General features: G+C 38.8%; 1 protein-coding gene across 9 annotated transcripts in view; it reads right to left on the bottom strand.

Annotated features, from left to right (window-relative positions):
- The window catches only part of PPP2R2B (protein phosphatase 2 regulatory subunit Bbeta), a 465,243-nt gene that overhangs the window by 288,359 nt on the left and 152,117 nt on the right, over positions 1 to 24,767 (bottom strand). For 2 of the 9 annotated variants that reach the window (XM_060635813.3, XM_060635817.3), the window contains exon 2: positions 19,486 to 19,605. The exons of 5 other annotated variants lie outside the window; for them this stretch is intronic. The gene's annotated coding sequence lies outside the window, so the exon portion shown is untranslated. Of the gene's footprint in view, positions 1 to 19,485; positions 19,606 to 24,531; positions 24,729 to 24,767 lie in introns of those variants that run through there. 2 more of the 9 variants (XM_060635814.3, XM_060635816.3) reach the window with 2 other exon arrangements.

Raw genomic sequence — 24,767 nt, 5'->3', positions numbered from 1 at the left:
CTTTCCTGTGTTTTTTGATGATTTACTTTTCTATTACTCAAAATGGTATATACCTATCCATTGAGTACTGAAATATTCCAAGATTTAAAGGCAAAAGGGGGATTTAGTAACGAAAAAAAAAAAAAACAGAGAAATTCTGTGTGATTGGGGAAAAGTGGAGGTTCAAACTCCCAAAGAAAGCTTTTCTACTTTAAAACAAAGTTGCAGAATGTAGAAGTAGGCCAAATGAAGGAGGCTGGCTTTGTCTTTTTTTAAGTTTATTTATTTATTTTGAGAGAGAGAGAGAGACTGAGAGTACAAGCAGGGGAGAGGCAGAAAGAGAGGGAGAAAGAGAATCCCAAGCAGGCTCTCCACTCTCAGAACAAAGCCTGGCACGGGGCTCGAACTCACAAACCGTGAGATCATGGCCTGAGGTGAAACCAAGAGTCAAATGCTTAACAGACTGAGCCACCCAGGTGCCCTGGCTTTGTCTTTTAAGAAGATAATGGTTTTCATTGATTTAGGAAAAGCGGGAAAAGAAAGAAAGGATAACAGTGAACTGACAATGTATTTATCATCTCTTTTTCCAAAGATGTCTTTTAAATGACAGTAAAGGAACAAAGCGTATGTGACCTCACAACAATGAAGAGACTATATTGTATAGAGACTATTAGGAGGACTATGGATTTCATGTTCCTGGGAGAAGAAAAGTAGATAGAAGGATAATGACACTGAAGGGGAGATGTGACCAGACCAAACAGAGCACTCCTCTACCTTGCAGAAACCTGAAGAGATTCAGGACTTAGGAACACCAAAAATGACATGAAGATCAGGACCAAAAAAGGGAAGGAATGTTAAAGTAGAATCCATAGAAAAATCAATTCATCTGCCCTCCATCCCCACCACTTAACTCTTCTCCCTACTTCACCCTGGGAGGATAAAACAGAAGATTCTTCCCTTTGAAAAAAATTTAAATAATTTGGGGTAGTCTAAGATGGTGAGTTTGGGAGTTGGTTGTCCAAAGTGAAAGGGTCTTTATTCTGGCATTTAGAGATTCCCCAATGCAAGTTCATTCCCCTGCCTGCTCACTCTACTATGAAAGCAGCCAGTGATAAATCCTATTCGTGTTCATTCAGCTGTTCTATTGATTCATTCTCACATATGGCTAGGCAATATAAGACCATCTAGATAATTGAGTAAAATGTACAATGTAAAAAAAAAATCAAGAAACGCATGACAATAGATACTGGTGGACACAGATATACTATTAGGAACATAAACGCTAATTAGCACTTGCAGAAACACTAAAAAAGAGACATGAAGATCATGAACAAATGAACAAATCAAGAAGAAGATGCTATAAAAAAGGAACACATAGAGTATAAGAAAAAACCCATGGAATGAAACAAAAAATATGGCTAATTTGTTTTTAAATCATTGGAAGGTTAGAAGTCAAAGAATAGAATAGAAAGCCCAGAAATAAACCCATGCATATATGGTCAACTAATTTATGACTAAGGTGCCAAGAATACACAAGGGGAAAATAGTCTTTTCAATAAATGGTGTTGGGAAAACTGAATAGCAACATGCAAAAGAATGAAACTGAATCCTTTTCTTACACCACACCCAAAAATCAACTCATAATGGATTAAAGACTTACACATAAGACCTGAAATTATAAAACTCTCAGGAGTAAACATAAGGGAAAGGTCTTTAACACTGATGTTGACAATGATTTTTTGGATACAACACAAAAGCACAAAAATAACCAAGTGGGATTATGTCAAACTAAGAAGTTTCTACACAGCAAAATAATTTTTTAATTAAAAAAAATTTTAATGTTTATTTTTGAGAGAGAGACAGAATGCGAGTGGGTTAGGGACAGAGAGAGGGAGACACAGAATCCGAAGCAGGCTCCAGGCTCTGAGCTGTCAGCACAGAGCCCGACACGGGGCTCGAACTCACGAGCTATAAGATCATGATCTGAGCCGAAGTCGGACGCTCAACCGACTGAGCCACCCAGGCGCCCCATAATTTTTTAATTTTTTTTAATGTTTATTTATTTTTGAGAGCAAGACAAAGTGTGAGCAAGGGAGAGGTAGAAATAGACACGGAATCTGAAGCAGGCTACAAACTCTGAGCTGTCAGCATAGATCATGACCTGAGTGGAAGTCAGAAGCTTGACTGACTGAGCCACCCAGGTGCCCCTCTACATAGCAAAATAAACAATAAAAATGAAAAAGCAACCTATGGAATGAAAGAATATTTGCAAGCAATATATCTGATAAGGGGTTTATATCTAAAGTGTGTAAGGAACTCCTATAACTCAATAGCAACATAACAAATAGCTCAATTAAAACTGAGTAAAGAACCTGAATAAACAGTTTTCAAAAGAAGACATACAAATGGCCAACAGGTACATAAAAAGGTGCTCAACATCACTAATCAACAAGGAGATGCAAATCAAAACCAAAATGAGTTAACATCTCACACCTGTTAGGATAGCTATTATTTAAAAAGTCAACCAACAGCAAGTGTTAATGAGGATGTGGAGAAAAGGGAACCCCTGTGCACTGTGGGGGGAAATGTGAAACTGATAGAAAACAGTATGAAGGTTCCTCAAAAAAATTAAAAATAGACCTGCCATATTATCTAGCAATTCCACTTCTGGGTATAATACAAAAAAATAAATAATCACTATCTCTAAGGTATAATGTGTGTTCCCATGTTCACTGCAGCATTATTCACAGTAGCCAAGATACGGAAACAACCTAGTGTCTGTTGATGAATAAATGAATAAAGAAAATAATGTATTTATACTTAATATTATGTGTGTGTATATATATATATATATATATATATATATACTAATTATATATATATACTAATTATATATATATACTAATTAGTATATATATATATATATATATATATATATATATATATACTAATAAAGAAGAGAGGTTACCCAACACTGGGTGGGGGGGAGCAGGTGGGAGAACAGGAGAGATACTGATCAAAGGGTAAAACCTTTCAGTTATAAGATGAATATGTTCAGGCCGGTCTGGGTGGCTCTGTTGGTTGAGCATGTGACTCTTGATTTTGGCTCAGGTCATGATCCCAGGGTCTTGGGATCAAGCCCTGTGTTGGGTCCTGCACTGAGCATGGAGACTGCTTGAGATTCTTTCTGTCTCCCTCTGCCCCTCCCCCCACTGGAGTGCACTCTCTCTAAAATAAAAACATATTAGAAAATTAAAAAAAAAGATGAATATGTTCTGGAGCAAGCAGTAGGTGGCTATACTACTAGGTGATTGTAGTTAACAATTGTGTACCGTATACATGAAATTTGCCAACAGTGGAGATCCTAAGTGCTCTTACCACACACACACAAAGTATATGAGATAATGGATATGTTAATTAGTTTGATAATTAATTTAATTGGGTTAATCATTTCACAATGTATACTTATATAAAGACATTGCTTTGTGCACCTTAAATACATACAAGTTTTATTTGTCAATAAATAAAGCTGGGGGTGGGGTGGGAAGTAGAACAAAAAGATAAAGGAAGTATTAGATAATAAAATTAGGAAATTATTCTAGAAAGCCAAACAGTCAGAAGTATCAGAAGTATCAGAAAGCTCCTTTTCTGATTAGGAAATCAAAAGGAAAGAAATTATTTAAAAAAATACTTAAAGAGAATGTCCCCCAGTTGAATAACAGGAGTCTTCAAGATTAAGGACCCACTGGGTATCTATATTGATTATTTTTTTAAGACCTACAAATGCATGATTTTCTTGAATTTTCAGAACACCAATGATAAACAGAGGATTCTAAAAGTTTCCTACAGGAAAACAGAGGCCAAATATATTGCCATAACATCTACTTACTTACTTACTTACTTACTTATTTAGAGTAATCTCTACACCCAATGTGAGGCTTGAACTCAGGTGCCCATCAAGATTCTTTTAAGTATTATTTTCACAATTCCCAGAAGGTATCTGCTAATAGGTCAACCCAATGAAAAAGAGGCCAAGTCAGAAAACATACCGGAGTCAATTGGCTACTCTTTTTCTAGAATATAGATAGCACCAGACCTTTGAGTAAAGGCAAAGTTGTTTACAGGGTGAAGAAGCTGCAGTGTGGAAGCAGGAAGAGCCATCCTTTACTGGGACTTTAGGGCAGGGTAGGCTATGGTCTCTTCTAAGGGAGCGTTATGTCCTTGTTGCCACCTTCGCAACTTTCAAAGGTTATTCTAGCAGACAACATGGGTAAATAAAACTGAAGAGATCACACAGATTGAGGTACACACAATTTTGAACTCAAATATGATGAAGAATCTCCCAATGAAGATTGGTGGCTTAATGGTGTTAAAATATCAAACAAATTCAAACCAAAGCACAGACCTCCCCTACATTTTAAGGCTCACTCTCTATTTCACTCTATCTCCTGAATCCCATTTATTCACTCATGAAACAAATACGCATTCTATCTGAGGACCTTCCCTAGGCACTATGCCAGTGATGATGAATGAAATAGAAAGTCTCGTCATGAAATGCTGTCTGTGAAGATAATGAAGAGAATTTGATGAGAGAAAAGAATGCAAAGGGGAGGGAGACTCACTTGGATGGAATGATCAGGGAAGGGCTCTCAAGCAGGTAACATTTCAGCAGATTCAACAGTCCAGCTATGCGAAGGGGTGGTGTGATGGGTGGTGCAGTGCAAAACAGGGAACAGTAGTGTAAATACCCTAAGGTGGGAAACAGCTTGGGGTGGGGAGGGGGGCACTCAAGGATCTGTCATATTGGATCAAAGTAATGGAAAGGGAGGATGGCCCAAGATGAAACTGGAAGGGTAATGAGAACCATTAACACATTGGGCCTGTAGGCTATTGTAGGAAATTAGAGTAAAATCCAAGGTGTGATGAAAACCCTCTGAGGAGCTTAAAGCACAGCAGGGGGTGCCTGGGTAGCTCAGTAGGTTAAGCATCTGACTCTTGATTTGGGCCCAGGTCATGATCTCAAGAGCCTCTCGTATGGCTCTGTGCTGAGCGTGGAGCTTGCTTGGGAATCTCTCTGTCTCTCTCTCTCTGCCACTTTCTTGCTTATATATGCTACTGTGTGTGTTCTCTCTCTCTCAAAAATAAACAAATATTTTTTTTAAATGCACAGGAGGGACATGAACTCATCGTGTATGGTCTTGTGTTTTATCTATTTAAGGATTTCATCATGTGTATTTTCCACAGGCATCTCAACACCAAAACCAACAGACGTCATCTTCCTTGCCCCAAGGGCTTCTTCACCTCTTTCCATGCCTCCCTTCACCCTCCAGTCCTTTCAAATATTTACTGAGAATAAACTCTTTGTCAAAATACTACCTGGGTCCCTAAAGTAGCCAAATGGCAAAAAATCACTAACTTAACATTTTCAGTTTCCTCACCCCGACATCCAATCAGCAACTACGTCCTATTAACAAACCACATCCTATTGCAAAATGTCTAATTCTTCCTACTTCTGGAATTTTTCGCTGATTATTTAATATTAGTAATGGTAGCCATAGCACTATTGCTACAACTACTACCAGTACTTTTTTTTTTAAGTAGGTCCACACCCAACGTGGGTCTTAAACTCAAGACCCTGAGATTGAGAGTTGCAGGCTCTGTCGAGTGAGCCAGCCAGCCACCCCGGCTATAAGTGCTTCTAACAGTTCTTACTATGGAGCAGGCTTTGTTCTATGCATTTTATATAAATTAACACATTTATTTTTCACTAAATCCTAAGAGGTCTAGATCCACTGCCTCTTTACAGTGTTCTTACTGGTTGGCATTACTCCCTTCAAGCCATCCTACTCATTTATTGACAGACTAATTCTGCCCCTCCCCGCAAAGCTCTGACCAAGCTGAAGGGCATCTATGATCTCTCAATTCCTTCAGAATGACATCTCGATTCCTTAACTTGGCTAGCACCCCCTCATGGTTTGGTTCTAATCTATACTTCCCAATTCAAAACCCACTTCCTGTCTACACATAATAGATTTTTGCTACACTGGAATCAAATATATTTGTAATTATCCTAATGCAGCAATTCTCAGATTATAGTCTGAGCACCTCTAGGGCTCCCTGAAACCCTTTTAGAGGGTCTACAAATCAACACTAGTTTATAATACTTAGAAGTTGTTTGCCATTTTACTCTCATTTCCTCACGTGTGTACAGTGGAGTTTTCCACAGGCTACACAATGTGTGATATCACAATAGACCAAATACAGAAGCATATAGTAGAACACAGCTGTCTTCTAGTAAGCCAGACATCAGAGAGATTTACAAAAAATATAAAGTAATGTTAGTCTTTTTACTAATATTTTGTTTTGAAAAATATAGTAACTTTTGGTAAAAGTACATTGTGGGTATTAACATGCAATGGATTTATTATTGTTATTTTAAAATGAATTAATAAATATTTCTAAAATCTGTTTTAATTTCTGATAAACTAAATATAAGAAGATAGTGACTCACATAATTAAAACTCTTTGGGGTCCTCGATCATTTTTAAGGTTGTAAAGGGGTCCTCGAATAGCTTGAGCACCATAGTTTGAATGGTTAGGAATACATGCTTTAAAATCAGATTGGCCTGGAGGTACTAAAAACTTATTGACCTCAGGAAAGTTAAGGTTACATAAAAATCCTGAGTTTCTTCAATAGCAAAATGAGAATCATAATCATCAACATTATAGGCTAATAGAACCAAAATAACTGAGCCAGAATTGGCACATGTAAATCTACAGCAAACGGGAGATTCTGACATTATCATGATCAACATAACAATCGTTTTTATTGTCATTTTCCGAATGTGCTCTAGCCTTCCAGCTTCTGAGTTATTAGTGCATCTTATCTCTGTAGGGACTGTCCTCTTAGTGAATTTTTTTTTACCTACTGAGAGCCAACAGAGGTAGGATAACATTTTGTAGAGTTAGGAAGTGACTCTCTCTCACTCCTCCTCGGACCTATCATTCAGGCAGTAGAGATAGCTCCCTCTGTACACTCAACTCAGAACCAAAGAAGGCAGAACCCCAAAAACCAAAGTGTTACATTCTTTGTTTGTTTCCAACTACGCTTTTATAACTTAGAGCAGGGATATTAATCTTAGAGTCTGGAGCCTGGGAGGGGAATAAAAAGGACTTTTGAAGATCAAAAGCTTGGCTTTTAATACTAAGCACCAATGCCTGGCAGATTGAAAGCTTGGCATTTATTCTATGAGGAAGAAAAAAAAGGGAAGAATGCAAGTGGATTGCATAAGAGCATTATTATGAAAGGAAACCAAAGTCTGACCAAGTGGCAGGAAGCATGAAGATCAGATGGGCAAGTCTACAGATTGGATGTCCCCTGAATTTCTGATAAGGCTCATTAAACTCAGTCCTGAGATGGGGAGATGAGTGATAGAAATTACAGATAGATATGGGAAATCTCACAGACAGCACGGGTTGGTGGGGGGGGGGGGTACCAGTACCTCAAGATCTAAAGTATAGTCCAGAGGTTATAAACTTCTTAGAGATGGAGAATCCTCCTGTCTAACCAATGCGGGGCCTGAGTGACAGTTGTGACAATTGTTCATGTAGACTGCTGAGTACATCTTCTTGGAATTCCATAATCCCAGCATCAGGAGAAAGAGAATGCTAGAAGTTCCTATGACCCCTACAGTTCGAGAGAAAAGCAGCAACAGTCAAGAACATGCTGGTAGACCCAAAGTTGCCAGGAGCCAAATGAATGTGTGGACATTGGACTGGAGGTCACTGCAGGACCACGTTCAACAATAGCAGATAATAACATCAACAGCAGGAAACAGAAAAAAGTCACACCCAAGCCAGGACTAAGAGAAAGTATAAACTAAACATATTTGATAAAGAACTTATATCCAGCCTATTTTAAACAACTCCTACAACCCCGTGATAAAAAGACAGCCTGGTAAAAATGGGAGCAAAACAGGTGAAGATACTTAACCGAAGTAAATGTACAAATGGCAAACAAGGACATGAAAATATGTTCAATATTATTAGTCATTAGGGAAATGCAAATTAAAGCCACAATGAAAAGTGCTGCATACCTACTAAAATTGCTAAGACTAACTGTATCAAGTGTTGGTGAGGATATGTAGAAACCGGCAATCTCACAAGGTCATGGTGGGAGTGCAAAATTGCACTCTGGAAAATATTTGGTAGTTTCCTATAAACACACACCATTCAGTCCATTCATAGACATTTATTCAGGGGAAATAAAAACATATGTCCACACAAATATTTGTATTTGAATGTTCATAACAGCTTTTATTCATAATAGCCAAAAATTGGAACAATCCAAATGTCTACCAACTGGTGAACATCGTAGTGCTTCCACACAATGTAATACCTTACTATTCAAGAACTAAAAGGAACTAACCACTGATCAATGTAATCCAGATACATCTCAAAATCTTGTGGTAAGTGAAAGAATCCAGAAACAAAAGGCTACATGCTGCATGATTCCATTAATATGATATTCTACAAAGACAAAACCATAGTGACAAATGACAGATCATCAGTTCCTAGTGTCAGACTGTGGGAAGAGGGAGTTGATTCAAAAAAGCAGAACTTTTTGAGGTAATGGAAATATCTTCTGTGCCATCCAATATGGTAGTCCCTAGCCACAGAGGACTATTGAGCACTTGACATATGGTTCTTAGGACTGAAGGATTGGATTTTTCATTATATAAAACTTATATATAAATACAATTAAAAATTACAATGGAGGGGCACCTGGGTAGCTCAGTAGGTTAAGCATCCAACTTCGGCTCAGGTCATGATTTCACGGTTCGTGAGTTTGAGCCCCATGTCGGGCTCTGTGCTGACAGTTCAGAGCCTGGAGCCTGCTTCAGATTTTGTGTCTCCCTCTCTCTCTGACCCTCCCCTGCTCACACTCTGTCTCTCTCTCTCTCAAAAATAAATAAACATTAAAAAAAAATTACAATGGAAAACTTTTAAGTATGTTTGGAGCAAATTAGGCCATTTCATCTGTTTCTTCAACTGTGAATTATATAAAATCTAAATACAAATCACATGTTTTTGATGAAAATTTTGTGTCTGAATTGTGATACCCTGTAAGGGTAAAATACACAATAAATTTCAAAGAATTAATGTGAAAAAAGATGTAAAACACCTTGTTGATATGTTTTTATATTGATTACATGTCAAAATAATTATATTTGGATATATTAAGTTAAATAAAACATATTATTAAAAAATTAATTCACCCATTTCTTCTATTTTTTTTAATGTGGCCACTGGAAAATTTTAAATTAAATTATGTGGGTTATATTATATTTCCAATGGATAGCAGTATTTTATATAACAATGGTGGTAATGGTTATTAGACTGTATGCCCTTGTTGAAACTTATTGAACTGTACATTTAACTAGCAAATGTTTTAATATGTCAATTATACCCTATTCAACAGATTAAAATAAAAAGACAATATACATCAAACAACACCATCAGGAAGACAGGTCAAGATGAATTACCTCTGGAGAGGGTAGAAATGAATTACTCTTGCGGGGTGGGGGGTATAAAATGAGTTTACCCCTGGAGTAGAGGATACAATGAGTAACACTGGGGAAGGACTTGATGTCTTTATGCCTTATGGGGATAAGATAAGTACCATCTGGGGTGAGGACAAGATGAGTTACAGCTGGAAGGCAGCACCACAGGGATAGAGGTCCATATGGAATACCAGAAAAAGTAAAATGTGCCTTAGCTGATGCCCATGAGGACAGAACAGGGATGCCATTCTGATAGGGAAAGGGGAAGGTACACGATGGTTGCGTGTGTGTGAAATTGAATGTTTAGATCTTTAATTATACATTTAAATATTAAAGTCATTGGATTACCATGAATTGGTGAGTACATCTTCTGATGTCAGCAAAAGTAGAAGTTAAAACCAATAAAGCTGCATTTTTGCACCAGTGAGTTGGTGGGCTATTGTGACTATATATTTTAAGCCATGAATATGCCCTGAAGTCAAATACTTTTTATACATTCCCACATTTTGTCTTTTAAAATCAAATGATAGGATCCCTAAAGCCATGGTACCCAAAGTGACATAAGGTACCTTGGGCACCACAGCAAACTCACAGGGGTGCTGTGGCAGATTTTAAATATTTGAAGGAAACACACCTGCCAGATGCCATGCAAACTGTTAGCGTGAAGTAGATCACAGTTTCAACATTAGATTGTGTTACAGGTCATATTTTGGAAAAGCTTAGTTTTCAGTGATTGCTATTTTGAACTAATTATGGCTCAAAAATTAATATGGAGGAGCAAATCTGGTTCCAAGTTTCAAGAAATTATTAAGTGCTCAACGGGTACCTCTTATTACTGAAAAATTAAATTTTTTTTCTCAATATATATTTTTCCAAAATTCTACTAAATTATTTGGATGACAATTTGTATTAAGTTATTTGGAACTACTTAATAAAGAAACTATTAGATACCTCTTTTGTCTAGGAAGCAATGCCTGAGACAATAAGGGGTCTGGGAAGTGAGCAAGTTTAGAGATCTCTGCTCTTCAAGGTTCACATTACTGTCTCCACATTGTAGTTGAAGAAGCTGATAACCTGAGTATGGAAGAATTTGCCCAAGGGCAAATACTAGTAGATACCAGATTTAGGATTTAATTCCCTGCTCCCCTCAACATAAAAGTCATGCTTGTGACCTCCTAGGTCTGCTTTATGATCCTTCAGTACAGCTCCTGGAGACAGTCACCCAAGGAAAGGCAGATGGTCCATGGAGAAGTAATAGTGGGACAGGAGTTCCCTTGGGGGTGACAGAGGGCAGAGGGAGGTCACAGAAAGAATCAGGGTCAGTGACCCCAGCTGTTTCTAACCACCAACTATTCCCGCAATTGAAATTTACACTGAGAGATTAAGTGACTTACTTGGGGTCCCAAGAGGACCTCATCCATCCTCCTAGAGTATGATATCCCACTCCCATTAAAACCTGAGGAAGAGGGAGTAACTTAGTATTAAGTCAAGCAGCTCTTGAATTCAGTTCATTAGCTTCTTGGATGTTCCTGGATTTTTATTCTAACCTCCATATACTTCCAGGAATGACAGTGTGACCCTTTTCTTATCCTGATGGTCCGGGACCATTTTCCTCACAATTACACATGTATTACTATCCTCTTAAGAGGTCAGTAAAACCTTTTATTTAAAAACCTGATTTATTTGCATCCATAATCTTCCTGTTAGTTAGACAATCTGCATAATACCCTCACATGAAATATTTTTAACTAGCCTTTCCAAAATATGGAAGGACTCCTCCTTAATAACAGAAGGCAATAACTATCTTAAAAAGGAACCCATTTGCAGATTAAATTTGCCAAAAGGTCAGCTTGCAGCTGCCACTGTGTGGCAAACCCCACGTGTCCTCTGTGTCACATACTGTGACATATCTCGAGAAGAGTCAGGGTCTTTTCCAGTCTGCTGATTCTCTGTTTCAATTAGAATAGATTTAAGAGTCCCCAAGCTCTGGTTTCTAGGTGGCCTTGCACAATATTATTAATAATTCAATCATACCTGTGCTGATAACAGATTGCATTTATACCACCCCACAAAAAAGCCCAAACAGATTAAGGACTTCCCTATGGCTAATTTCTTTAGCAGTTTCATATCTGATTGACATCCATTTATCTAATTGCAGCTAGAAGATTTAATTTTCATTTTGTTGGCTTAGAATTAACGAGAAAACCTGTTTACTTTTTAAATATTTGACTCATTCTTTTTCATCTCCTGAATAATATTGAGATAGTCCATTCCATGCGGTGAATACTATATTTTATCAGTTTTCATTCTCTGAATTCATTTCAGCTGAGTCTAGCTGGTTACACTTTGAAGCCTAATGTGAAATTTAATCTTTCACTGCAAAGAATTTCATTTTTATGGGAGGCCAACAATGAGACAGGCAGCAGCGTGTTCATTTGGAAATCCAGAAAATTTTAGAAAAAGAAAACATTTTAAAGAGCTCTTCATCCCTTAGTTCGAAACCTGCTTTGATTATTCATGAACTTCTAAGTAACGTGGGATGGTTTACTTAACCCAGATTTGAGACAAGCGAGGTGCCTAGCACGCAAAACGTATGGTGTTCACTCTCAGGGCTGTGGCACCACCTGTGAGTGAGTATCTCCTTCCTTAACTTCTGTGCCATAGGCTCGCAGCTTTCTTCCTTCCACTCCTGGCTTTGATCTCAGAGCATCCCTTGCTTTATATCTGACAAAATGTGCTGATACTAGCAACCTTCCTCATGGTGGTGTAGTGGGGATGAAATGAAATAATTCACACCAAGCCCTTAACAAGTTGTCTGGCACATAGTAAGTGTCTAGAAATGTTCAATGATGTTACTATGAATAGTATGTTATTGTGATGGACTGAATTGTCCCCTGCCCCCATTCATATGTTGAAGCCCAAGTTCCCAATGCAATGGTATTTGGAGGTGAGACTTTGGAGAGCTGATCAGGATTAGATGAGGTCATGAGAATGAGGTCCTCATGATGCTTTCAGTATCATAAGATGAGAACTTACGCGGAGAAAGAGGGGCCCTTTTGCACTGCTGGTGGGAATGCAAACTGGTGTAGCCACTCAGGAAAACAGGATGGAGATTCCTCAAAAAATTAAAAACAGAACTACCCTATGACCCAACAATTACAATTGTTGATTCAAAGGGGCATATGTACCCCAGTGTTTATAGCAGCACAACAGCCAAAGAATAGAAAGAGTCCAAATGCCCATTGGCTGATGAATGGATAAAGAAGATGTGGTATGTATATACACAATGGAATATTACTCAGCAATCAAAAAGAATGAAATCTTGCCATTTGCAACTACGTGGATGGAACTAGAGGGTATTATGCTAAGCGAAATTAGTCAGACAAAGACAAATATCATATGCGTTCATTCCTATGTGGAATTTAAGAAACAAAACAGATGAACATAAGGGAAGGGGAGCAAAAATAAGATAAAAATGGACAGGGAGACAAACCATGAGAGACTCTTAAATACAGAGAACAAACTGAGGGTTCTGGTGGGGTGGTGGGTAGAGGCATGGGCTAAATGGGTGATGGGCATTAAGGAGAGCAATTGTTGGGATGAGCGCTGGGTGTCATATGTAAGTGATGAATCACTAAATTCTATTCCTGAAATCATTATTACACTATATGTTAACTAACTTGGACTTAAATAAATAAATAAAAAAGAACAATGAGGATGGAGATCTATGGAAACCTGAAAATCTAAAGTATGACAATTTCATAGTCTACAATGAGTTTATTATACAGAAGTAGACAATTCAATAATAGCCCCATAATCCAGACTCTGATAGAATTTAAAAATTATTAGCCAAATGAATGTTTCAACAAACATATCTCTATTGATTTTTAGCTTCTGTCTGTAAATGTCTTGTACTCTTTGATACAAGAGACAAGACATGTCCACAAGGTTCAGATTCATGAAATATAATAAATATTTTCATTATATTTCATATTCATGAGATAAAAATAAGTCATGGGAAAAAAAAAAGACGAGGAGAGCTTGCTCTATTTTCTACCATTTGAGGACATAGCAAGAAGGTAGCTGTATGCAAAACAGGAAGAGGGCTCTCACCAAAACGTGATCATTACAGCACCCTTACCTTGAGGACTTTTAGTCCCCAGAACTGTGAGAAATAAATTTCTATTGTTTAAGCCACCCAGTCTATGGTATTTTATTATGGCAGCTGAAACAGTCTAAAACAGTTATGTCGTATTATGCGATTTGATTGTGCTATACCTAGCCTTTCAGTGGTTTCTTAGGCTCTTTTTAGAATAAAGTAGAAAATCATTAACATGTCCCTAAAACCCAGAATGGACAGGCCTCTGCATATCTATCCAGGCATATCTCCTAATACTCTTTCTGCAAATCCCTGCACACCAATCACACTGGTCTTTTGGGTTCGTGAATGCACCATGTCATATCTCCCTCTGTCTGCTACAGGTCCTTTGTTTAGGCTGTTCCTAGTCTAAAATGCTTTAGTGTCCTTTTCCACACAGTTAACCCCTTCATACTTAATATTACACTCCATCATTTCCTTAGGACTTCATGCAGATCTGTCAGACATTTTCTTGGTTTAAAAAATAAATCACAGTTGGTCCTTATGCATCTATTTATGTTTATCTGATTACCATCTCTCCCACTAGATGTTAAATTCCAAGAGGGCAGGAATTCTTTCTGCTTTGATTGGCAATTTGCCCTCAGCACAGTAACTTTGAATCAATGGGTGTACCATAAATAATTGTTTAGTGATTGGTATAAAAGTAATATTGTCCCTGCTCCATCTTTGATAAGGTTATCCTCAGCCTTTTGTATTAATAGTTCTAAAAGGTTCTGGGACCAATTCTGATGTAGGGGACTGGTTTCTCCATACAAACCAATGCTTGGACACCAGCTGGTTATGTTAAATTCAACTCAATTCTGACACTATCTACCATATACATTTGAGGTTCCCTCCTTACATTTGATTAATTTGCTATAGCAGCTCAAAGAACTCCAAGAAACATTTTCTTTAGTAGATTACCAGTTTATTATGAAGGGATATAATTTAGGAATAGCCAGATGAAAGAAGGTATGGGAAAAGGGTGCAGAGCCCCCATGAACTCTCTGAGGGTAACGCTTTCTGCAAATCTCCATGTATTCACTAACCAGGAAGCTCCCCAAACCCTGTCTTTTGGATTTTTTATGGAAGCTTAATTACATAGGCATCATTGATTAAATAATTGACTGCTGGCAATTGAAATAAATCTTCAGTCCCTCTCCCCCTCCCTGGAGGTTGAGCTGGGACTAAAAGTTCCAACCACTGGTCACATGCTTGGCTTCGATGGCAACCAGCCCCCATCCTCTAGTGATTTCTAAAAGTCACCTCATTATATAACAAAAGACACTTATGGCTCTCACTGTTTAGGAAATCCCCAGGGTTTTGGGAACTCAGTGCCAAAAGTAGGGATAAAGACCAAATATACCTATTTCTTACGGTAAGTTACAAAATCGCAAGTTCTTATTGCTTATTTTCCAAGTAGTGAGCCCAAATGATTCCTCTTTCTATATGGCCACACTTAGTTCCTATTTTCTTCCATAAACAGTCATCTTCTTTGCATGTTCATTAGCTCACCACTGTTTGTTGAGCATCTAGAACAGGTAGCACACTAAATTCGGCTGGGTATACACAGTGAATACAGGCACACTCTCTGCACTTAGGCTGTTATCAGCATAGTGTGGTGGGAGGCAAATCATTGCACAAAGCTCCAATTTAAGTATACATAACTTCAGTTCCCTAGGAGAGGGATAAGATAGCCTAAGGAGAATGGTCTTCTCATTTGAGGAACCAGTGGTCACTTCCTACATGAGGTGACTCTGAGCTCTAACACCTGAAGAATGAGTAGGAGCTATAAAATGAAGAGTAGAGGGGAGAAAACCAGTATTCTCACTGACTAAGAGCAAGAAGAGAGGAAGGATGCTGAGGCATTCTGCATTTTTGCAAAAAGGGGACCTAGTCCATAATCTTTTCTGTTCTTTCAATATTCACTTGTTCCTTCATTTATTCACTTATTCATTCTCATTCATAACAAACACTTAGTAAGTCACTGATATGTGCTAGGTATTACCTTGGCATGGAAATATCATAGGAAAAGAGATGAGTCCCATGCTCTTTGAGGGACTGCATACTGTTATGTTAAAATCCTATCTGTGCCTAAGGAACTTTCAATTAACATGCAGGAAATGTTGTTGAAAATATCATGTGTTCAGTCCAGTAGGCAAATCCCTACCTAATGCTTCATTTCAGCCATTCTTGAAGTGTAGTTGTTGTGTAGAGACTGTCTATTCATGAGGGTAGCCTGTTTTGGAGGTAAGCTTGAGTTTATATTTCGCTAGAAGAGTCATTTGCTATGAGCTGAGAAGCACAAATACAGACAAGTACTTAACACAAAAACCAGGCTAAACAAATACTTGTTCTTGTTATCATCACTTAGGCTGATGGGAGAATGCAGAGAGAAAGAAGTAGAGTTTTGGAAAAGGTTTTCTTCACATGTAACTGGCCTGGAGGAATAGGCCCTGTGTTCAAGAAAGGCAGGGAGGATCCCTGAGGCTTACTATTATCTCCCATTACTACTGTGACTGGTCATTTTAAACCAAACTTTCAAACCAGTCCTACCCAAGGCAGAAATACTCAAGGACATTCTCTGCTTGGTAAGAATAGAGAGAAATAGAGGCCAATATGGATTTCCAGGAAGACAAAAATTCTCTTTGCATACTAGGCCTCCTTTTTTATTTCCTGATTTTCAATGATTTTTCTAAATTTGTCACATTGAAACAACTCCCTCAGCCCCCCAATCTCCCAATTACCATTATCCATAAGGACCCTATAAGACATGGTTCTTGACTTATATGATTATCTCTATTTTTAAGAGATGAAACTGAATTGAGACATGGAGAATTTGAGGAATTTGACCATAATCTCAAATAAATACAATAAATATATTTTGGTTACCACTCAGTAATTTAAGGACTAAAAGCTAAACCCTCAATTCCTTAATGAATTTAAACTATAAGCAGATATCCTTAAAAGCAATGGGACTATTTAATCCCAATTTACCTCCTGTGTTCTACTGAAATGGAGTTAGTTAATGCCCTGCACTTGCCACTTATGTGGTCTTTGGTAGGATTTTCAGCTGGGGCTAACCCAATTCCAAATCTATGGGTTACAAAGAATCAGCAGAGAAAATGACATATGGTGGAGAGCAGGTGGCTTTGAGAGACAATATTAGCTATGTATATATGAAATCACAACAAGTATAAATATTTAATTTCTAATGTTTGAAAGAGAAAAGAGGGTTTCTTTGAAAGTGGACTTTAATGCATATGTAAATTAATTATAATTCATGACATTCCTCACACAAATCATTATTCCAGAAAATGATGCAATCATTTCAAATCAATATTGACATTTTGGATGTTACAATACTTTTAAAGATTTGTTGAAGTATAGTTTCTCTTTCCCCTAAAGAGGGCCTTCTATCATGAGCAAAAAAGCTAGATGAAATGCAAAAAAAAGTCACGTGGTTTTCATATGTCAAGCTTGTGTAACTTGAGTTCATAGACCATCCATGGGGGCTATTGGGGAGCAATGGTTAGGTTGGTAGCTGTTTACACAACTATACCACTGGACTGCATCCTGGTGCCTTGTTACAACTTATACAAAGGTCACACCCAAAAGCTAATGGTCTGTGTGTTTTCATGGGCACATTTCTTATCTCTGGTGACTTCCATTTTCAGGGTGTGTTCACAACTATCTCCAAATTTGATTTCATGGCACAAACTGCTTAACAAAGTCCTCCAAATGTGGTAACTAATTAGATATCCACAGGAAGTAATGAAGCTGTTGCTGTTGCAAAAATATATTGTTGACCAGGTTGGCCCTAAGTGAAGTATGAAACATCAGTGGATGAGGACACTGGGAAAGAATAAAAGTCATACGCTGATGAATAAATATCATAGGAAGGGGTTTTACAACAAAGTCATCTTCTTTGGCTACATGATGATGCAGGAAGCAGATTTGGTAGTGAAATGGGAGATCCAAAAAGCCCTATGAGGACTTGGCCCATCTTGTGTGGTACAATTTGGGGTAAAGGGTCTTCAAGTCACCCTTTAGCTCAAAAGTATCTCCCTGGCTAGCCCACCACTCTCTGCATCAGAATTGACATTTGCTTCCACAAAAGCCATTCTCATTCAGATGTCCCAGTCAAAATGCATGCATTCTGGAGCTAAAAGCCAAGGTATTATTTTTCTCTTTCCATTTTACTTTTCCTCCAAATCTATTTTATCAGCAAATCCAGCAAATGTACTTTCTACATAGCTCTCAAATATGCCCTTGTCTATCTTCACCGCTACCCCTTTATGTCTAAGGCACCATCACCATCCCCTTCTCATTGGGCCTCCTGCTTCCACTTTTGTCCCTTGAAATCTATACTGCACAAGTAGCTAGAGAATAACATTTTTAACAGTTTTGAATTAGATCATGCCATTCTTCTGCTTAAAATCCTCCAATATCTTCCCTTGGGCTCGGAATAAATTCCAAATTGCTTATCCTGGCATTCAACTGAAAACATTCTTCCCACAGCCCTTTGCAAATCTAGCTCTCTCTCATTCATGTACCTTTTCCCTCTCCCATCCCATCAATCAAAAGAATTTATCCTCCCTACGCACCTCCCTCTTCCCCTCCCCCCCCACCCCCCCCCACAGCACATACTGCCTCCACTGTTAGGACTTCTTCATAAGTTTCCTCTCTGTGAAATGTCAGCACCCTAGACATTAAGGCTATATCATCAAGCTGCTGTACCTTTACCTGAGTTTAGCTGTTGCATCCAGGTGCTTAGAGAAGGAATCTGCTCTAACAATGGATTAACTGCCCTTTGTTCCCTGACAGGATATGATTTTGTTTGGTTCATATATTATTATATATTCTGAGCCACTGTACCAAAAGTTAACTTCTATTAACTCCGTCCCCTCTACCCCAATTCTTGTGCTTGCTTCCTCTTTGCTGATGTTTAAAAATCATTAACAAAAACAAAGGAAACCTCCATCTCCACACTTCCACTGCCTCTTTCTTTCCTCATGCCTTTTTTGAAAGCCAACCATCTTAAGAAAACTTAGACCTTATTACCCTAAAAGCTTCTTGTCTTTCCAGGGATGATAGAGGAGTCGTTTATAGAAACTGGTCTTGTAAAACACACGACTTTCACTTTGGGGCCAGCTACGACTTCCACTGAAAGCTCCTTGAAGACAGTGCATTAGTATAACATCTCTAAAGGAAATCAATAATTTTATTCACTTTGAAGTGGTTTATACAGCATCTGTCCCATAGTTAGTATTCAAATATTTGTTATAAACACCACATAATCCACAACAAAAAGAGGCAAAGTGTTAATATTTTAAAATGGTATTTTAGTTATTTAAATTCTTTCCAACCCAGAAGAATAAAAAAGGAAATTCTAACCAGATGTTACTTTTTTTTTCACCACTCAGAGAACATTCTATCTCTCTGAGGATATAGTATGATCTCATCATATACATAGTTAATCAAATGATTATAAGTATGCATACTCAGTAGAGAGTGACAGAGAAAAAAAGTTATTCCTCTGCATCCTTCTATGTCCTGGTTGCTGTTGTAACCCCATAACCAAACATAATATGGCGCATATGACTGGCATCTAAGATATGTGGATTAAATGAATCAATGCACACAGCTAATAAGTGATAGAGCCAGGATTCTAAGCCAGATTTGTCTAATGACAAGCCTATGTCCCAGAGCTCAACTATATTGGTTTTCTTCATTTTTCAGAGTAACTGTGTTGTTTATTCTGGTGCTATTCTTTGAGGCGTATGCTCTCCTGGCTGTCATTACCTGTGTTGGTGTTTTTCTCACCAAGTGCCTGTAGGTGCCTCAGGTGGGGTCATTCCTTGTACGACATTTCTCAGAGCCAAGAAAACAAGTATCACCGCTCACTAGTGTCCATCAATTATTCTGTGTGCAATTAAGAAATACAATTTATAGATAAGAATCCTTATTTATAGACAGGCTCAAAGTTATTCCCAAGGACATGCTGTTAATGGCAGAGTTACTTTCAGAACCTAAGTGATTTGGTCTCTTCACATTCTCTTATGAACAAAAAGGGCTACAAATAAATGATCTGTCTCCTGGATGCTGGTCCATATTCTAACACCACAGTGACTGCCAACTTTGACCATTTAGTCCTTCAGCCCAATCTTACTGTATACCCTAGATGTAGCCACACCAGAGGACAAGGAACGTGAACAGTCTAATGAATGGAGGAATGTTAAGTTCTTCTTTCCTCAGCTTTTACTGAGCCCTGACATTATATTTGCTACCCGAGGACGTAAAGTATTTATTTAATAGTAAAGAGCCAGGCAATCTGACATCTCCCTCAGCCAAAACAAAAGTTAATCATCTCAAGCACGTATGGATCCGTGTCGCTTTGCAACCTACCTGTGCTTTTCATAGGGGCTCTCAAACTGTGAGCTTCCCCACCCCACTGCCTTTTCTCAAAAACATATAATCTGGCCCACCTGCATTTTTGTATTTAGGTCCCGGCAAAGAAACCATTATGAAATTGACAGAGCTGCCAGAAAGTAGGATGACTTCACTGCATGTGAATTCACTGAGGAGGTGGTAGGCAGAGGCGTGGAGAAAGAGGAGGAAGAATATACATGAAGTGAAATTTGCCTTTGGGCTTCCCACCTCTTTCTCCATGGTGTTGAGAATGGTTCTACAAACCTTTCAGAATTAACGTGTTTGCTCCATAACAAACTAACCTAAGTCTCTTCCCATAGAGCACAGCGAGACTTTGCCCTTTTAACTCAAGTTGGTAATGCCAAAAGTAATGAAGAACTCACAGATGATAACAACAGCACATACCATTTACGGAGTGGCGATGAGGTACTAACACTATGCTAAGCCTTTGTACACATTATTTTATTCAATCCTTACAACTCTTTCCCATGTCACTCCCACAGAGACGCTTCAAGGACTCCCCATTGCCTTTAGGATAAAGTCCAAATGACAGAGTTTATGAGACCCTCTAAGACGCCATCAACCTTTGCATGTCTCAACCTCACCTTGCGCACTCTGCACCTCCCTTGAATGTTTTGGTTTTATCTGTACTCGAATGCTTTCGGTTCTTCTTATGTTTTGTGCTCTCTCTTGCCTACAGGCTTTTAAATACATTCCCTTGAGAACACATTTCTTCTACTCTTCACCTGGTTAATTGGAACTTTCCCTCAAAATTTTAAGATTTTTTTTTGTGGGAGACTTGTCTCCAGTTCCATCTAGGCCGGGTTCTCTGTTGTTGCTTCCATGATTCATTCTATTTCCTCTTTTGTAACTCGATACCTGTAGCAACTAGTTAGATATGTACCTTTCTAGTAGATTTAACCTTTGTGAAGGCTGGCAGGCTACATGCCTTCTTATTAAAGTTGTTTCCCTAACCATTGAACTAATTGCCTGTCATATGAGTAGACCCTGAATAAATGAATGGAAATCAATTATATACAAAATATATATTTGAGTATTTCCATTTCAAAGATGAGGAAACAGATTAAGAGGGGCTAAATAACTTGCCCAAAGATATACACTGAGCCAATGGTGAAGCTAAGCTTTGAACCCAAGACTGATGCCCAAACCCAAGTTCACAATCACTCCACAGCACTGCCTTCTCAAAATATCCTCCAACCCTAACAGGAAAAATAAAGAGAATTACTATGGAGTATTTATCTTACAGAAAAACTGAGTACAGAAAGCTGCTGGGATTCTTGAAGGTGGTCTTCCACTCATCTGATTTCAAAGCTACCTGAGAGATGCTGGGTGATTCTGAGTCTTTCTGCACCTTGGGCACAATGGAGTGCTTTCCCCAAATATGGCTTCTGTCTCTCCACTATAGGTGGTAGCGGATAACAGGCAACCCATAGCTACAACTTTTAGTTCTTCCCACAGATCTACACGAAAAAAGGGAAAGTGAGTTTCTCACATTCTGGGAGAGGTTGCCCAGGCAACAAAGACAGACTCAGAGTGACAGACCACCCAGTTGAGACATGATGCAGTAATCTGCACATTCTCCCATACTGATGCCCACTTCCACGAGGCAGTAACCAATTACTGTCATACATCTTTTCAATGAGGCATCACTGAGAGATTCACCTGTCCCAACAGGACACAGCTTGTAAAGAGGTCCCCATGGACAGCTAACCAGTATCTCCAGAACCTGCTACATGCAGGTGAAAAGCCTTGTGTTTAATTTATAGATTATGCCAGAATAGCAGCTCTAAAGCTGAAAACATTTCAGTAGTCCCAATTTTGTGGCTTGTAATAAGACAAAAATGGCTATTGAATTAAATATTAATATTCAAAATTAAGTTAGTCCACTTTGTATATAATGGCAACCCCTGACACAGCTCTGCCACTTAACAGCTGTGTGATTTTTATACGTTAATCAAGAATTTGTTCATCTATAAAATGGGTTTATAGATATAATTACCAATGGCGTGTGTGTGTGTGTGTGTCTGTGTGAAAAGCCAGTGAGAAAATACATGTAAAGCACTTAACATATGGTGCATAATCAGCACTTAATAAATGAAAGTTATAGTAATTATTAGAATATATTTGAGTCCCTGAAAAGGTTGTTAGAGAGAAGCAGACTATTCCTTTGAGTCTATCCGCTAGTTTAAGTTTAGTGCAGAAGCAAGTCGGCATCATGTCTACCCCCGTAATAACCAGGGATGTGGGCTATAAACCCCTTGTGGCACAGGCTGTCTTCACTGTGCACTAGAAAGCCTTTGCCAAGCTTAATACAGTGTGAGGCACACAGTGTGTGCTCAAGAAATGCTTGTTGAAGCTGTCAACAATGAGATGTTCAGGCAGTTCAAAGCACCGTAGGCAGTGGATCTTTAAAGGAAACTGTACCCTCCTAGGAGTCATTAAATGAGTTCTTCAGGGAGGGCAGTAACAACATGCCATCTGATTGCTTTGTTCAGAAGTACTTTCCGACTGAGTTACCCCAGAAGAGATGCTGTTTTTTGCTACATAACTACAGGACTTCCAGTCCCTACTAGGAAATGGCTTTTCAGGATGGCTTGCATTACATTTGTGTATGGAGGGGAGAGAAACACAGAGCAGGATGAAACTTCTACCAATCTGCTCGCAGCCTCTGGCATACCATTGTGTCCTATTATGCTCTGGTGTGTGTGTGTGTGTGTGTGTGTGTGTGTGTGTGTGTGTGTTGGAATGAATATATCAGCAGTGCCCACATACTTCTGAAAATCAGGTCCAAATCTCATTCAGTTCTATTAGAAAATTATTCTTACAGCATGACATAGATTCTCTGAAAGTATTTTATCCTTTAAACACCAAAACCTCTTCAGCGAAAATTAAAATGGAAAATGTGTAAAGGAGCAGTTCTCTAAATGAAACCGTTTCTGGCTAAGCAGACCACATTAGCCAGTGGTTCTGGTCTTTGTTCTTGAGTAAAAAATTCAAGAGAGGGGTAAACCAGAATGAATAACCTCCAAATGCTAATTTTGAAAATCCTAGTTTTTGCTATTTTGGAAAACAAACCACATGATATAGCAATTAATAAAAGGTATCGTGTCTTATTAACGTTCATACAGTAATTACGAAAATCGCAAATCCATCTGCTAAGTAGTCAGCAAACAAGACAAACGACTGAGCTCCGTTAAACAGATTACCAGCAGCCTATGGGAGTATAATCTAATAGCCCCATTCTGAGCCATGAATAAGGCAGCTACTCCCTTTTACCCCGTGGACAGGCCACAACAATACCATCTCACACGCAAGGCAAGACAGAGCAATGGAGACATCCGGCAAGTTGCCCTCTCTGGAGAGAATGTACTCGTAAGCAAGTGTCAATGTTACTCATGTAGCTTGCTCTTACAGCCTTTGTACTGACACTTAAGAGTTGGTTTCTGGGGCGCCTGGGTGGCTCAGTCGGTTGGGCATCCGACTTCGGCTCAGGTCATGATCTCACAGCTCAGGGGGTTGAGCCTTGCGTCGGGATCTGTGCCAAAAACTCAGAGCCTGAAGCCTGCTTCGGATTCTGTGTGTCCCTCTCTCTCTGCCCCTCCCCTGCTCATGTTCTGTCTCTGTCTCAAAAATAAATAAAAACATCAAAAAAAAAAAAAAAAGAGTTGGTTTCTTGAAAAGACCCAAAAGATGTCTCCTAAAGTTAAACACAAGCCCAGGAGTTTCTGCATGTAAAATGCCCATCAGGGAGGCTCTTTGGCTCCCCGCACAGAAAAGTTTCATCTTTCTGAAAACTTCTGTCATTTCATCTCTATTTCTCTTCCAACATTCAGTATCTGGACATGTTTCATGGCTCCTCTCCTTGACAGGCATCTGAAGAAAAGAAGCCATGTCTTACTACCCTATGACAACAATAACTACCACTACGACTAGTTGTGATTGAGATAACTACCATTTCTTGGGACTATAAATGTTCCAGTCACTGGGGGCAAGTGTTTCATTTTCTTAAATTTATTTTTTGTCACGTGATATTCGCAACAGACCCCTGAGGTAGGCGCATCCTCCCTTTAGATGTTAGGCAGTTGAGGCCCACAAAAACTGAGGGAAAGGCATGGGATTCATGTCTAGGTCAGAGAGACTCTGAGGCCTGTGTTCTGAAACACCATGCTACACTTTACATAGCTCATGCAGCATCTAGGTCAAGTACACAGCAGGTGTTGATAAATGTCAGTGGAATCAGTGAATACCTTAACATCAATTCACTCCTTCATCCCCTTGGTAGTTGAGGTTCAATCCTTATGGATTCTGCTTTCTTGTGCATTTTCCCCAGGTGTGCATGGGGCTCAGGGTTATTATTTCTACTGGCTATCCAAAAATGTCAAGAAGAGCTTCCCTTACCTTTTTTACATCAGAAAATAAACACCTTTCTGGGACTCTACCTCCTACTTCAGTGACTGCCAGGATGATCATTCACAACTGGGCACAATCGATGGCTTTTCATTTGTATTGGTGCCACTCACATGTTGGACTACAAGCTAGATGGTAGGAGGTGGCCCAGTGTTCCCGGCACCTCCTCCCTACTCTCTTCAACATTCTGGCTCTACGGTCACATGGAGGGGAGTTCAGGGCCTGCT

Source organism: Panthera onca, chromosome A1 (assembly GCF_046562875.1).
Source record: "Panthera onca isolate mPanOnc1 chromosome A1, mPanOnc1 haplotype 2, whole genome shotgun sequence".
In the NCBI taxonomy this organism is placed as follows: Eukaryota; Metazoa; Chordata; class Mammalia; order Carnivora; family Felidae; genus Panthera; species Panthera onca.
The sequence above is the reverse complement of the archived record's forward strand: the minus strand, read 5'-3'. Positions and strand labels throughout refer to the sequence as shown.